The 17678-nt window shown below is 40.5% G+C and overlaps 1 protein-coding gene across 3 annotated transcripts in view; it reads right to left on the bottom strand.

Moving 5' to 3' along the window:
- Positions 1 to 16399, bottom strand: part of PLEKHA1 (pleckstrin homology domain containing A1) — a 58251-nt gene extending 41852 nt beyond the window's left edge. For 2 of the 3 annotated variants that reach the window (XM_030940752.1, XM_030940751.1), the window contains exon 1: positions 16251 to 16399. The gene's annotated coding sequence lies outside the window, so the exon portion shown is untranslated. Of the gene's footprint in view, positions 1 to 15535; positions 15984 to 16250 lie in introns of those variants that run through there. The other variant, XM_010357274.2, reaches the window with a different exon arrangement.
- Positions 16400 to 17678: the final 1279 nt, after the last annotated feature.

The raw sequence follows: 17678 nt of genomic DNA, 5'->3' as shown, positions 1-17678 counted from the left end.
GAGATAAAACTTCACACCCACTAGGATGGCTATAATTAAAAGAGAGGAAAATAACAAATGTTGGCAAGGACATGGAGAAATTGGAACCCTCCTACATTGCTGGTGGGAATGTAAAATGGTATAACAGCTGTGTAAAACAGTTTGGCAGCTCTTCAAGAGTTAAACATAGAATTACCATATGACCCAGTACTACTACTCCTAGGTACACATACACCTCGTTTTACTGTGCTTCATTTTATTGCACTTCACATATATTGGGGTTTTTACAAATTGAAGGTTTGTGGCAACCCTGCAGCCTCAAAGTACTGGACTCAAGAAATCCTCTTGCCTCAGCCTCCCAAATAGGTGGGAGGACTACAAGCATGTACCACCATGCCCAGCTAACTTTTTTATTTTTTGTAAAGACAGGATCTTACTATGCTGCCCAGGCTAGTCTCAAGCTCCTGGCCTCAAGCAATCCTCTCGCCTCGGCCTCTCAAAGTGCTGGGATTACAGGCATGAGCCACCATGCCCAGCCAAGTCTCTCACTTTAAACCAAAAGCCAGAAATGACTAAGCTTAGTAAGTAAAGCATATCAAAAGCTGAGACAGATCAAAAGTGAGGTTTCTTGCACCAAACAGCCAAGTTATGAACACAAAGGTAAAGTTCCTGAAGGAAATTAAAAGTGCTACACAAGAATGGTAAGTGAAACAGCTTTATTGCTGATATGAAGAAAGCTTTAGTGGTCTGGACAGAACATCAAATTAGCTACAGTATTACCCTCAAGTCAAAGCCTAACCCAAAGATAGGCTTTCTTCAGTTATTTGAAGGCTGAGAGAGGTGAGGAAGCTGTAGGAAAAAAAACTGGAAGCCAGCAGAGGTTGTTGGTTCATGAGTTTTAAAGAAAGAAGCCATCTCTTTACCATAAAAGTGCAAGGTGAAGCAGCAAGTGCTGATATAGAAGCTTCCATAAGTTATCCATGAAGATCTAGCTGAGATCAAGGAGATGGCTACACTAAAGAGATTTTCAATGTATGTGGAACTCTTCCATTGGAATGCAATCTAGGGCTTTGACAGCTCTAGAGAAGTCAATGCCTGATTCAAAGCTTCAAGGGACAAGCTGACTCTTGTTAGGGGCTAATGCAGCTGCTGATTTTAAGTTGAAGTCACTGCTCACTTACCATTCCGAAAATCCTAGAGCCCTCAAGAATTATGCTAAATCTACTCTGCCGGTACTCTAGAAATGGAATAACAAAGTCTGGATGACAGCACACCTGTTTACGGCATGTTTTACTGCTTTTTTTTTGGCTGGGGGGCGGGGATGGAGTCTTGCTCTGTCGCCCAGGCTGGAGTGGTGGCACAATCTTGGCTCACTGCAACCTCCGCCTCCCAAGTTCAAGCAATTCTCCTGCCTCAGCCTGCCTCAACCTCCCAAGTAAATGGGATTAATAGGTACGTGCCACCATGCCTGGCTAATTTTTGTATTTTTAGTAGAGACAGGGTTTCACCACGTTGGCCAGGCTGGTCTCGAACTCCTGACCTCAGGTGATCTGCCCACCCTGGCCTCCCAAAGTGCTGGAATTACAGGTATGAGCCACAACACCCGGTCACTGAATATTTTAAGCCCACTGTTGAGACTTACTCCTCAGAAGATTCCTTTCCAAATATCACTGCTCACTGACAATGCACGTGGTCACCCAAGAGCTCTGACGAAAATGTACAAGGTGATTAATGTTGTTTTCACGCCTGTTAACACGACATCCATTCTGCAGCTCATGGATCAAAGAGTAATTTCAACTTTCAAGTCTTATTATTTCAGAAACACATTTTGTGATATGAGATATACATTTGTGATTTGAAATACAGCTGCCATAGATAGTGATTCCTCTGATAGATTTAGGCAAAGTAAATTGAAAATCTTCTGAAGAGGATTCATCATTCTAGATGCCATTCAGAACATTCATGATTCACAGGAGGAGGTCCAAATATCAACATTAACAAGGCTTTGAAAGAAGTTGATTCCAACCCTCATGAATTACTTGGAAGAGTTCAAGACTTCAGTGGATATGACAGAAATAGCAAAAGGACTAGAATTAGAAGAGGAGCCTAAAAATGTGACTAAATTACCGTAATCTCATGCTAAAACTTGAACAGATGAGGAGCTGCTTCCATGGATGAGCAAAAAAAAGTGGTTTCTTGAAATCACACAGCCACCCCTACCTTCAGCAACCACTACCCTAAACAGTCAGCAGTCATCAACACTGAGGTACAACTCTCCACCAGCAAAAAATTACAACTCATTTGAAGAGGCTCAGATGACTGTCAGCATTTTTAAGCAATAAAATATTTTCAAATTACAGTATGTACATTTTTTAGACATAATGCTATAGCACACTTAATAGACTACAGTATAGTGTAATACAACATAGTTCTTGTATGCACTGGGAAACCAAAAAATTAGTGTGACTGATTCTATTGCAACATTTATCTCATTGCCATGGACTGGAACTGAACCCACAATATCTCTGAGATTTGCCTACAGATATCAGAATTGAACACAGGTAGGCAAATAAACCCTTGTATATGAAATGTTCATAGCAGCACTATTCACAAATAGCCAAAAGGTGGAAACAACCCCAACATCCATCAGTGGGTGAATGGATGAATAAAATGTGGCATATGCATACAATGGAATATTTTTCAGACATAAAAAGGAATGAAGTACTGATACATTATACAACCTAGATAAACCTCGGAAAGATGCTAAATGAAAAAAGCCAGCAACAAAAAGGTACATGTTGTATGATTCTATTTATATGGAAGATCCTAAATAGACAAATCCAGAGCGACAGAGAGTAGATTGGTGGTTGCCAGAGGCTGAATAAAGTGGGAAATGCAGAAGAGCTGCTTAACAGGTGATGAAAATGTTTTGACAGTAGATACAGGTGATAGCTGCACAACACTGACACTGTGAAAGTATGACATGTCACTGGGTTCCACACACTAAAATGGGTAATCTTATGCTAATTTCACCTCGACTAAAATAATAAAAATAAAGGATGCTGTAATGTTACTTACTAGGCAGCTTCTACAATGACTGCCCCAATACAATTTATCCTATTTCTTAGTTTAAAAGAATAGAGCAGATAAATTAGCTACTTGAAAAAACTCAATGTCTTAGAATGCTCACTCTAGAAGTCAGCTGTCATATAGGAAATCTGACTGCCTTCAGACTGCCCTGTTGTGGGAAAGCCAACTAATCCCATGAAGAAGCTGTGTAGAGAGAGGTAACCAGCCCACACCCAGCTGTCCCAGCCATTCCAGCAGAGTGAGTGAAGAGGTTATATTGATCATCCAACCCAGTCAAGCCTTCAGATGACTCTCATTCCAGCTGCCATTTGACTGCAACTACGAGAGAGAAAGACCCCCAAGAGGGAACTGCCCAAATGAGCTCCTTCAATCCAGAGAACAGTGAAAAATAATGAACTGTTATTTTAGGCTACAGAAAAGCCCTCAGGCATATACCATATAAATATAATATACAGAACATTCAAGGAATTTTATAAACAAATGTCAGAATTTTCATTGGTTTTTAGTGCTATAGATGAAATTATTACCTGAATAGCTATTTGAAAATTAAAATACACTTTTAAATAAAATATGGGTAAAAGAAGAAATCAAAAGGGAAATCAGAAAACATTCTTAACTAAATGAAAATTTTTAAAAGTCAAAATTTGTAGTATGCAGCTAAAGGTGATTTTAAAGGAAAATTTAGTCTTAAGATGTTTTTATTAGAAAAGGTCCAAAATCAACGACATAAACTCCACCTTAACAAAGCTAGAAAAAGGTAAAGTAAACCCAAAATACAAAGGCAATAATAGATATCAGAAAAGAAACTAATAAAACCGAAAACAAACAATGAAGAAAATTAAAACCAAAAGCTGTTTCTTTGAAAAGATCAAATTGATAAATCTATAGCTATGTGAACCAAGTGAAAGACAGAAAGCAAATCACCAATGCTAGGAAGTACAGAGGGGTTATCACTACACACCCTATAGATATTAAGTGGGTAATAAGAATTCATGCAAACAAATTTGACAATTTAGAAGTAAACAAATTATTTGAAAAAACACAATTTTGAAAAAACTGACACAAGATGAAAAAGAAAATCTAAAGTACCTATTTCTACTAAAGCAAATGAATTCATTACTAAAACCCCAAAAAGAAAAGTCCAAGCCTAGAATAGTTTATATGTGAATTCTACCAATCCCTTAAGGAAAAAAATAACACCAATCTTTTACAAATTCTTCTAGTAAACAGGAGGAGAGAACAGTTAATTTGCAACCAAGGTGCCAAGGCAATTTTGTAGAGAAAGGACAGTCTTTTCAACAAACAAGACTGGAATAACTGACTATCTATGAGGAAAAAAACTAACTCTAAATCGATCACTGATCCAATGTAAAAGCTAAAATGATAAAGCTTCTAGAACAAAATATAGGACAAAGTCTTCAGGATCTTAAGGGGAGACAAATATTTCTTAGATAAGACACAAAAAGCCTGAATCATGTAATAGTTGATATATTTGAAACGTAACCAAACTTTAAAATTGCTCTTCAAAAGACACCATAAAAAAATGAAAAGACAAGCCACCAAATGAGGAAAATATTCAATATATATGTATCTAGACAACAAATGATACCCTAGAACAGGCAGGTAATCATTACAATTCAAAAAGACAACTAAATAAGAAAATGGTCAAAAAACTTGGAACACACAAGTTGACAAAGAAGATATAAAAATAGTAAATAAACACACAAATAGATGCCTACCATAATTATTCAGGAAAGTGATTGCAAATAAAAACCACAAGATACTATAACATACCAACTAAAATGTCTATGACAAACAAACAAAAAAAAAACCCTGACAACACTAAATGCTGTCAAAGATGTGGAATAAATTAACTATCATACATTGCTGGTGGGAATGCAAAATGACATAGCAACTTTGGAAAACAGTTTGGCAGTTTTTATAATCAAACATATCCATACAACCCAGCAATCCCACTCCTAGGTATTTATCCAAATGAATTGAAGGCTTATGTTCACATCAAATGTTGGATACAAATGTTTACAGCAGTATTAGTCATAATTGGCAAAAATAAATAAATAAGAACAACCCAAATGTCCTTCAACTGGTGTATGAATAAACAAACCGTGGTGCATCCAATACAATAAAATATTACTTGGCAAAATAAAGGGACAAATTATTGATACATGAGCAACTAATAAATCTCAACTGTATCTTGGTATATGAAAGAAGCCAGATCAAAAAGATATGGGACATGAAACAAATCAATAGAGATGGAATACTGCTTTACAGTAAAAAGGAACTACTGACAGATCCAACAACATGAATGAATCTCAAAATGATAACACTAAGCAGAAAAAAGCCCAGAAATAGGCCGGGCACCGTGGCTCAACGCCTGTAATCCCAACACTTTGGGAGGCCAAAGCAGGTGATCACCTGAGGTCAGGAGCTCGAGACCAGCCTGTCAACATGGAGAAACCCCGTCTCTACCAAAAATACAAAATTAGCCGGGCATGGTGATGCATGCTCTAATCCCAGCTACTCAGGAGGCTGAGGCAGGAGAATTGCTTGAACCCAGGAGGCGGAGGTTGCAGTGAGCCTAGATCGCACCATTGCACTCCAGCCTGGGCAACAAGAGCAAAACTGAGTCTCAAAAAAAAAAAAAAAAAGCCAGACACAAAAGGATATGGCCTTCTATAATAGTTCTGTTTCCTAACAACATTTCATGTAGTGGTTTTAGTGTTATTTATTTTGTATAATTTATATATTTTATATACATATTTATATATTTTTTATATAATTTATAGAAATAATTATATTTCTATAAAATTCTGAAAACTGCAAACCAATCTATAGGGACGGAATGCATATCAGTAGTAGTTGCTTGGAGCTGAGGGTGAAGGGAAGGACTGTAAGTGGCATGAGGATACTTCTCAGAGTTATGGAAATGTTCTGTATCTTAATGTGATTGTAGACATGGTCAAAACTCATCAAATTATACATTTTAAACAGATGCAGTTTACTGAATGTAACTTCAAGAGGTTAATTAAAAACCCAGTGCCAATTAAAAAAAAATTTTGTGTGTGTGATAGGGTATCACTCTGTTGCCCAGACTGCAGTGCAGTTGCGCGATCTCGGCTCACTGCAACCTCCACCTCACAGGCTCAAGCAATTCTCACGCCTCAGCCTCCCAAGTAGCTAAGATTATAGGCACCACGCCACTCCCGCCCGGCTAATTTTTGTATTTTTAGTAGAGACAGGGTTTCACCATGTTGGTCAGGCTGGTCTCTAACTTCTGACCTCAAATGATCCACCCGCCTTGGCCTCCCACAGTGCTGGGATTACAGGTGTGAGCCACCACACCTGGCCCAATAACAATTTTAAAAACTCATTTATAAATGACTACAGATAAAGTTTTTTAAAAGCTTTCCATGGCAAAAACCTGATAAGCAAAGTCAAAGCCAGTAGAAAATATTTGCAACTTATATCACAGACAAAGGGCTAATCTCCCTAACATTTAAAGAGCTTGCAAAAAATGTCAAGGGAAACATATCAAACGTTCAATAGAAAAATGAGTAAAAGACATGGACATTGTACCAAAAAAGATATAAAAATGGCCCTTAAAATATATGACGAGGTATTCAGTATCACTCATAATAGGAGAAAGACAAAAAACCATACCAAGATGTAGCCATTGCCAATGACATCGCAAGAATAGGAAGAACACAAGAAACTATCACAGGGATTCAAATAGCAAAATCTATATGGTAAGAAATGGCTCAGGAAAGATAACTGGTTTCTTTAAAATTAAATTCAAAAGCAGGAGAAGCAAAGGAACTACAGGAGAAACCTATGAACTTAAAAATACTTTAAAAGACATCTGGACCAATCATGACATGTGGATTTTATTTAAATCCTGTTTCTTAAAAAAAAAAAAAAAAACTGATATATTCAAGAAAATCGGAAATTTGAATATTGTCTGATGATATTAAGAAAACAGACACATTATTTTTATAACAGTATTGTGATTGTTACCAAAAAAAGAAGGAGCCCTTTTCATTTAGAGATACTTACTGATATAAAATAAAATGTTATTCATCTGGGGCCAGGCATGGTGGCTCACAATTGTAATCCCAGCATTCGGAAGGCTGAGGTGGGAGGATTGCATGAGCTCAGAAGTTCAAGCCTACAATATGACGAGACACTATCTCCACCAAAAAAAAAAAAAAATTAGCCAGGCATAGTAGTGCGTGCCTGCAGTCCCAGCTACTTGGGAGGCTGAGGTGGGATAATCGCTTCAGCCCAGGAGATTGAGGCTGCAGTAAGCTATGACTGTGACACTGTACTCCAGCCTGGGCAACAGAACAAGACCCTGTCTCAAAAAAACAAACAAAGAAAAAAACAGAAAGAAAGAAAGAAAAGAAAAAAGAAAGAAAGAAAAGAAAAAAATGTTATCTGGGATTTGTTTCAAAATAATTTGAGAGAAGGGAATAAAGAGAAGAGGCATTGGTAGTTGGGTTGGTAGTTGCTGGGGCTAAATGATGGTGTTCACGGGATTGGTTACACTATTCTATTTTTGTGGATGTTCACATATCTCCATAATAGAAGATTTTTAAATCTATACTACACAGATATACCATTTCTCATCTATTAGACTAGCAAAAATTCAAAAGCTTGACAACACACTACACTGACGAGGCTGTAGGAAAACAGAAACTTACATTGCTGGTAAGAAGGCAAAATGGTAAAACCCTATTGGGTGAATCTGGTACTATTTAACAAAATCATATATACTGTTATCCTATGATCCAGCATTCCTACTTGGTACTGTAATGTGAAACATTTTAGGTATGATAAGACTTCCAGATCATTATAATGTACATTATTGGATAATGTAAATATGTTGATATGATTAATTATATTTAAAATAAAAGAAAACATTTATTTGTTATTAGAAACCAAGACTTTCACAGTGAGAGAAAAGAGGTACAAACACAAAACAGAAGAACAAACTGTGTACAATATGTCTGAATTAGAAATACTATGAACTACATAATTTCTGAAGATATGATAGTAACAGAAAATCACCACTTTGTAATCCCAATGTCTCACTGATTTACACAAGCATCTTCAATGAACACTAAAACCAGTAGATGAAATGCTATTAGGAAACAGAATATTCACAGTCTCAAAATATCATCCCACAGTTTTGTTACTAATTGCAAACAGGAAATATATCTTTACACTGGAGAGATCTTATAGCCCCCACCTTTACCAAATAACTTGGTATCTATTGGATCTAGAAGCTAGGTACTAATGGATACCATTTCTCTCTAAACAAACCAAGTATAGTATGATTCCACTGACAAGAAATATCCAGAATGTGCAAATCTATAAAGATAGAAGGTAGATTACTAGTTGCCTAGGTACAGAGGAAATTAGTTGTTGTCTAAGGATGAGAGGGTACAGGGTTTCTTCGGGGGAGATACAAATATTCTAAAATTGATTGTGGTGTTATCCACATAACTGTGAATGTACTAAATCATACATTTTAAATAAGTGAATTATATGTTGTGAATTATATCTCAATAAAGCTTTTTTTTTAAAAAAAGAAACAATTACAATTGTATTTCATTCTAGAGTACATTAGAAACCCTAAGGACTATTTCATCTCCCAGACCTCTATTGCTGGAGTATCCCTGAGAGTGGTCTGTGGATCTCTTTCCTACATATACTCAGTGTCTTGGTGAGCTTACTCATTCTCACAGGTCTAAATATTGATGACTTCCAGACTGTTATCTCCAGCTTTGAACACTGTTGACCTCCAGACCCATGTATACAACTGCCTATTCTACGGTTCCACTTATCTAACAAGCCATCTCAAACTTAAACTGAACTCCAGATATTCCCCTCAGAAACCTGATCCAGCCTTCCCTAGCTCAGTAAAGGGCCACTCCCTTCTTCCAGTTGTTCAGGTAAAATACCTTGAAGTCATACTTAAATTTTTCTTACCCTGTGGTAGTCCGTTCTTGCATTGCTATAAAGAACTACCTGGGTAATTTATACAGAAAAGAGGTTTAATTAGCTCACAGTTCCACAGTCTGTACAGGAGGCATGACTGGGGAGGCCTTAAGAAACTTACAATCATGGTGGAAGGTGAAGAGGGAGGAGTTACCTCTTATGGCAGGAGGAGGAGGAAAAAAGAGAGGAGAGAGAGGTACACACTTTTAAACAACCAGATCTCACGAGAACTTCCTCACTATCATGAGAACAGCAAGTAGGGATGTCTGTCCTGTGATCCAATCGCCTCCCACCAGGCCCCTCCTCCAACAATGCGGATTACAATCCGACAGGAGATTTGGGTGGGGACACAAATCCAAACCACATCCTATCCTATGTCCAATCCATCAGCAAATCCTGTCATCTCCATCTTCAAATTATAACAAGAATCCTACTTCTCACCACTTGCTGCCACTCTGGTCCAAGTGACCATGACCTCCCACCTGGATTATTGCCAAGGGTCTCTCCTAGATCTGGCCCCTACCACACTTCAATCTATTCTCAACACAGCAGTCAAAGTGATACCATTAAAACATTTATTCAAGTGTTCATTCAATAAACACACATAGTACTACTCACAAAGCACGTTTCTAAATACCTAAATATTAGTTTGTTTAATCCTTATAACAATTTTACAGATGAGAAAACCAAGACATCTGCTCAAGGTCACATGCTTAGGAGTGGCAGTGCCAGGAGTCAAGTTGGAGGAGTCTGGCTCTAGATTCACACTCCTCAATACTATGTAATACCTCACTCTGCTCAAAACTCTTCAATGCAATAGATGTCAACCTTGGCCACTTATTAGAATTACCTGAGAGTTTTAAAAATTCCTGATGCCTACGTTAAAACACTGCCTCCCCCACCACCGCCGACCAATTAAATCAGAAACTCTGCGATGGGATCGAGGCATCAGTACTTTTTTAAAGCTTCCCCGATAATTCTAACATTCAGTCGAGGTTGACAACTATTGTTTCAACAGGATCCCATCTCATTCAAAGTAAAAATCCAAAAACCAAAGCCCTCATAAAGACTGCTAGGCCTCGTCTGCCCTGTTATCCCATCCCAGTACCCACCTTACTCATTCATTTGGCCGCTGGACTCACCAGACAAGATTCCCACTCAAGGACTTAACTCAAAGTCACTTTCTCACTGAGCACTTCCTTTTAGATCCTATCTAAAACTGCAAATCCTCCAAACCATTCTGCCACTTCCATCTCGGTTCCCCATGTTATTCTCCTCCTTAGCATTTACTGGTATCTAACGAATGATACAGTTTACTCATTTACCTATTTCTTGTTTGTTTCTCCACACTGTAATGTAGGTCCCATGACAGCAGGGATTTATTATTTACTGTTGTTTCTCCAATGCCCAAAACAGTGGCTGTCACATGGAAGACCCTCAGTAACTATTGTTGAATGAAGTATGAAGTAACCCATAAATACTGCATCAAAGTTAACATTAAGTTTCCAGACAGAAAGTTGTTCTTCCTCATCAGACAAGAATCATTTACCAGATTTAACTGATTTATTTAAATAATGGAAGGAAAAAGGTTCAAACATTGTATTTCCATTTGAATTTATATTCTTAGTAAAAATTACATGAGGCAAAAACAGACACAATTATAACATGCCCCCCACCCAAATTTCTCCTTCAGCTTTACTCATACACTAAGGTATAGTTAGATCTTACAAATCAATCATAAATTAACATAATCACAGTTAACACCTCATCGGTCAGGAACCAGGAAGCCAAAAAAAAAAAGCAAAACACAGAAACAGCCTGAGTGATAGAAGAAAAAGCAAAGAAAAATTAAATTCTGCACAGTGAGACCTCATCAGGCCACAAGACTTCACTATTATTTGTTAAAACATGTCGAGTGGGACTAGTCCTGTTCCCCACAATCACTGACAAACACAAAGCTGAGGATATATAGATAACGAGGAGCAAATATCTGTAGAGTCAGGCATGGCTCTGGCACCCTAATCAGCACCATCCTTCCACTCTGTAAGAGCAGTTGACAGAAGAGAGGGAAAGAACTAGAAGTCTTCAGGGAGAACACAGGGAAAGGAAGGAGGTCTTCACCCAAAACAGTGGCAGGGGCCTCTAACAGAAGTCACTCACCAAGATCAGAGGGGCCTAGAAGAGACTCCCATCCCATTCTCCAGTTCCACATCTACTTACGCAGCAGACTGAGAGACGGACCCCGTGCCTCTACTTGAAAAGGGGGACAAAGAGAACTGATAAGAAATGGCAGCGCGCAGAAAGAAGGCAGACTTAAGCAGTCTGTATGCCACTATTTGACATCACAAGGAAGTGAGTTTCCAGTCGGTTGAATGGAAACCACAGGGTACCTGGACTGGAGTTGTTTTGCCATTATCAAAATATCTCTCTGCAGAGAGAAAAGATCTCCACCCCAACTCACACACATTCACGTAACCAGTGGGTAAACTGACAGGATGGGAGCAAGCAGATGGGTGTGTAGGTTGGAAAGGTTTAGCTACAGAAAATTTCATATCCAGAAACTGCAGCAGGAGTCTCCCTGCAAGATCTCACCAAAAATGCCAGTTTAGTTGCCTATTAGTGGACTGCAATGGCCTGCCACTGTTAATCAAGAGAGGACTTTAACAGCACGAGTAACAAACACTTGTCTTTTTCTACTTCTCTTCTTGACACGTTTGTATCCAAGTAGATCCCTCAAGAGGGAAAGGAAAGAGGTATCCCGGGAGCTTACCACAAGCCATCCATACCCCAAGTGCTTCAGGAAGTAAGTGGCCTGACCATGGGGTAAGGAAGGGGGAAAAAAAAAAAAAAAAAACCTTTAAATTGAATATATATGAGATTGAACTTTCAAAATGGAATGGACTGGAGGGTTTATTTATTTATTTATTTATTTATTTATTTATTTTGGAGACAGGGTCTCACTCTTCTGTCACCCAGGCTGGAGGGCCACAACACAATCTCTGTTCACTGCAACCTGTCTCCCAGGCTCAAGGAATCCTCCCACAACAGCCTCCCAACTATCTGGGACTACAGGCACGTGCCACCACGCCCAGCTGATTTTTCTATTTTCTGTAGAGACAAGGTTTTGTCATGTTGCCCAGGCTGTTCTCAAACTCCTGGGCTCAAGCCATCCTCCCACCTCGGCTTTCTGAAGTGCTGGGATTACAGGCATGAGCCACTGAGCCCAGCCTAGAGCTTTTTGATAACTGTAAATGACAGAAAAGCTATCATTTACCCATGATGTTATGGGGGGTGGGGGACAGCAGGGTGAGAGAGAAAGAGCCTACAAAATATAGTTAAAGGCAGTGAATGGTGAAAATTCAAACTCATGAAAACTCTTGTGTTTGTTCTCAGTAAGACTGGACTGCTGAATAACCTGATGACATATGCAACAGCATTCTCACCCTTAATAATGGGAGGGAACACCTGACATGGAAATTCTCAGGAGGGATTTACTGTATCGGGTGAGATGCTACATTAGAAGCTCTCTGAGATCATTTCCAATTCTAGTGTCCGTGATTGTCTTTTCCTTCAAGAGGTTAGATTGAATCCAGAATCTAGAGTTCAATGGTTAAACCATAAAAGGCTAGGCTGCCTAAAGGGCTAAAAACCACAACTTTCTGGAGAATAAAGCTATCAGACTGACAAGCCTGATAAGAGTTCCATGTAGGAAACAATATTTTGCTCTAAAACTTATTTAACTTAAAAAATATACTGGCCGGGCGCGGTGGCTCAAGCCTGTAATCCCAGCACTTTGGGAGGCCGAGACGGGCGGATCACGAGGTCAGGAGATCGAGACCATCCTGGCTAACACGGTGAAACCCCGTCTCTACTAAAAAATACAAAAAAAAACTAGCCGGGCGAGGTGGCGGGCGTCTGTAGTCCCAGCTACTCGGGAGGCTGAGGCAGGAGAATGGCGTAAACCTGGGAGGCGGAGCTTGCAGTGAGCTGAGATCCGGCCACTGCACTCCAGCCCGGGCGACAGAGCGAGACTCCGTCTCAAAAAAAAAAAAAAAAAAAAAAAAAAAAAAAAATATACTAAATGACTAATTTTCTGTTACATCCAACAGAAATTTCAGTTCAAAGAAAGCTTATAAAATCCCCAAAACCCCATCTTCCTGAATAAAATCAATTCAACTAATTAAAAGGTTTACTAAAATAAATAGCAAACATATGTTTGCTTAAGCATCTAGGAATCACAAACTCACATATTCCTTATTAGACAGTACCCATAAGAAAAAAAGTTACTTAGGGTCAAGTGGTTTAATATTGCTCAGTAAGTGTAACAGAGTTCTAGTGCTATAACAACAGGATGCTTTATGTTTACATAAAAACATCCCATATTTTTATGTTTCTAAAAATAATTAAGCATTATAGACAATCATCTAAAGCTACCAAGTTTTCTGCCCTTTCTGAAAGCATTCCTTTCAGATACCATGTCAATAAATTCTTAAATGCTGGGTATGTACTCACGAATGGTCAAAAAACCTAAAACCAAATTTTAATATTTACCTCCTACTGAAGTCATTTTATTGTATCATTGTAGACCTAAAATAAGATTTTTTAAACTTCAAATTTAAATTTTAATATTACCAAAAGTAAATTGCTCCAACATGAGAAAAGTAATTATTTGTATATTACGTTAGCTCGCACTCGGCATCAAATAGGAAACACTTTAAGGCAGTTAGTGCTATCAAACCGAATATTTTCTAACAAAAGCAGTGTTACTATTGTCACAAATAATTACTACACTCTATTCAGAAAACTATCTTCCTCATTCTCAAATAAGTTACTTAAACAATAACGACTTGACTTCAAGCAATATGTCAATATCAAAGTATGACTTAAATTATGCTAATAAATTATTTCTTAGATTTCATTCTGGGTTACAAATTATCACACAATTAAAATAACTTTGGGATTTGCAGCACGACTAATAATAATAATAAAGAACTTCCAGGCTTAAGTCAAAAAGTCACTTTGTTTAAATCTCCATTAAATGATTTTTTTGGGGGTGGGGGAAGTCCCCATAAAAATGTAAAATGTTTCCACCTTTCCCAAGTATGTTCCTAGGAGTCGTCAATATTGTCATATCCTTTATGTTAGCAACCAATACTTGAATACTGCCCACAATGACTTTTTAAAGAAAAGAATCCAATGCTATTCTTAACATCCTTAAACACTTCTAAAAAGGTCCTTCCGGCTTATGAACTCATGGCAATTTCCTCACAATTGTATACTTATCCTGCTTCACTGTCTCTCCTAGTCTATGACAAACTCAAATTTACACACCATCTTCCCTATTTTGTTACACTGCTAAAACTGGGGAGAGAAAAAGATACAAACCTGCTACTTCCCCCTACCAAAGCGACAATGAAAATACTAATTAACAAGATAAAGATTGGAAGCTCTGCGCGCACCTGCGCGGTGTGTGTACACACATATATTTACATAATACATATATTCTTAATGTCACTAAATTCACAGTCATATACCTTGATACAGCTATACGCTACAAGAGAAAACTGTCGGTGGATACAGTGTAAGGTTTACGGCACCATAAAATAAATTAACTACTTTATTAATTCAAATCTGTCAAACTTAAATACTCTTGTTTAAATGTGTCAGTACTCTAAAATGCAATTTTCCTTGGGAAAATTGGCCAAGATAAAAAAACACTTAAACTAACTCCACTGGGGGAAATATTTCTTTTGCCACACGTGTGTCAACATGAAAAATTAAGAGCATGAAAAGTAAACAGGCATTGTGGTCAGAATAAATCTTATTATTTTAATATAACGGGTCTTCAAGTTCTTCAGATTGTGAAGAAAAATATAGTTTCACAAAAAAATCATATAACTCTTACCCAAACTTTGCTGTAAATGGTTTCAGTGGCATCAAATTAACATAGAAAGTATGCAAGCTGAGTACTTGGGGAAACTAAGCAGATTGATCAGGAGTTCTAAGATAAAAGACAATGGTGTAAACCTCATAGTGCGCTGCTTGTTCCAGTCATTAAACACACAGGAAATAAGATTTTCTATTTAGAAAACTCACTCACAAGGGGCAGTGACTTCATTAAGACAAAGAAAATCTTATTAAAACAGTCAACGATCAATTGTAAAATAAGAAAACAAGTATTGCAGAACTGGAAGGTGAAACAGACGAGGAAAATGCAGAAACTGCCTGGATATTTGTTCCTTGAACCTCTTCTTGTACTGACCCCAAAGACAGCAAAGGAGTTTCATTATTTATATGCCCAGACCACGGTAGATGCTCTGCTCGGGGGCACAGCCTCACTAGAATTCTACCAAAGGCAGTAAACACTATAAGCAACAAGACCGCTTTCATTATGACACACTTTCCCCTCTTTCCAGGAGGTCAATAGAAAGCATCTGAAACAAACCACAAACCACTCAGGACGGCCCCAAAGCTCTGCGGTTGGCAGTTGGCCTCGGCGTCGAAAGACCTGGGTCTGGTCGCCTCCCCGGTGCCACCTGCTTGACCTTGGGCAAGTAGCTTTCAACGCCGCCTCTGGCCACCTGCCCCGGAGGTGCGGAGGTACACCGCCTACACCGCCCGACTTCAGGGCCCAGGGCGGAGCCGGCTTCGGCCTCGGCAAGTCCTGAAGCCAAAACGCATTAAACACCAGGAAAGGATGCCCGGGGCCGCGCGCCCCGCGGGCAGAGCCCTGGAGGGAGCCGCTCCGACCGGCGCCACCGGGAATCCCCGGCAGCTGCGCGCACCGCGCCCCAAGCGGGATTTCTCGGGGGGCGGAGACGCCGAGGGGCTCTTTGGCCCCGAGACCGCCGCGGGCCTCCCACCCTTCCCCGCCGGGCGCCGCCGAGGGCTGACGTCGGGAAAACAATCGGGGACCCACGGGAAGAAGACGCCGCCCCCTCCCGCCGCCCCGAGCCAGGGCAGGTGAACCCGCCCGGCGGCCTTCAGGTGCTGTGGCGCGCGGGGCGGACGTGCGCGGAGGGGGCGCCGGACCCGCACTGACCCGCGCCCCCGGCCCCTCGGCGGGCGCCTCCCCGCTCGCCTCAGCGGGAACCGCGCTATGGCGGCCCCGTCCCCCACCCCTACTCCAGCGCGGCCGCGTTCCTTAAGCCAAACTTTACCGCAGCCTCGGCCCGGAGCACCCGCGCCGCCGCGGCCCCGGCTGCCACAGAGGCTTGGCTGCCCGGAGCGGCGTCCACGACGGCCAGCCCGCGCACTGCGCACGCGTCCCCACGCTGCCTCAGCCCGCAGACGGCGGCTGAGATTCCGGAGCCGGCGCTCCCAGCCCGCAGAGACTACGAGTCCCGGCAGGCCCCGCGCGGGTCCCGGCGGCGTGGCGGGCCGGGTGTCTGGTGTCTTCCTGGTTCCAGCGGCGGCGGCCTCGGTGCGCCGGGGAGGGTTGCGCACTGAGCTCTGGGCCGCCGCGCCGCGGTGCTTCTTGGTATTCGTAGTTTTTGAGCACCACAGGGCTTGGCTCGGAGGTGGAACTCCGGGTTTTCTGATGTCATCACCTAGAGCTGCGAGGAACAGGGATCTTTAAAAATAGGCTTCGTTAGTTTGCAGATAATTTGTTTGCAAGCTGTCCCATAATCGGTCCAAGTGGCACAAATTTACAGGCTGCGGTGTGACCTGGAGAAAAACGCTTTACAGCTCTGCGCGCCAATTTTTCGCTCTTCTCTCTCCCTGCAAATGTAGCTCCACCGCCTACTTACAATAGTGTTAATAGTACAACAGGATGGGAGAGACTTAAAGAAGAATTAGTCGAAATTCTTTCAACAAGGTTGGAGCATGAATATGTATTCTGGTAAATATTCCTTGAGTGTTTAACAATTTCTCGAGCACTTATTGTGTGCCAAGTACGCGATAGGCAACCCGGCATTCATCTGAGAGACACTGTCGCTGCCCTCATGGAGCCTGCAGCCTGGGGGGAACTCGTCCGCAAACTAGCATAATCGTTCCAGATTTTAATAGAATGGCCATACTGCGAAAGTTCAAGAGACAGTAGCGGTGGGGGGAGGAGGGAGGCTCTTCAGAGAGAGTGGCAAGGAAAGTTCTCTGAGGATGTGATATATGAGCTGAAACCTGAAGAATGAGAAATATTCAGACATACAAAGAACTGGGAAAGAATTACATGCCACGCCTTTCACAGCGCATGCCACTCTAGGCTCTTAATAAATATGTTATTTTTGTGTGCTTTTTTCTTTCCTCTCCCTGCACAACCTTAGATCACATCCTATCCCCTTCAAACCCTTTAAAAAATCTTTATCAACATCTTTTAGAACATCCTTCCTATGTGAAAATGTACATGAAACAAATGTCCAGTGGTAAGACAAGCTGTACAGCTGCTAGGACAGAAGACACAACCCTGGTGACAGGCTGGAATCTGACTACTTTGCCACTTCTTTATTTGCAAACTGGGTTAGAAGTCTGGGCTCTCAGCCTGGCCTCCTGACAAGTTTCTCTTCATGGGACATCATATAGGATTTTGAGTTTGTCTTTATTAAAATCTTAGAGGAAGCCTACCTGTTATCTGAATCAGAGGTGTAGTG

The sequence above is a fragment of the Rhinopithecus roxellana genome, chromosome 11, assembly GCF_007565055.1.
Source record: "Rhinopithecus roxellana isolate Shanxi Qingling chromosome 11, ASM756505v1, whole genome shotgun sequence".
Classification (NCBI taxonomy): Eukaryota; Metazoa; Chordata; class Mammalia; order Primates; family Cercopithecidae; genus Rhinopithecus; species Rhinopithecus roxellana.
The sequence above is the reverse complement of the archived record's forward strand: the minus strand, read 5'-3'. Positions and strand labels throughout refer to the sequence as shown.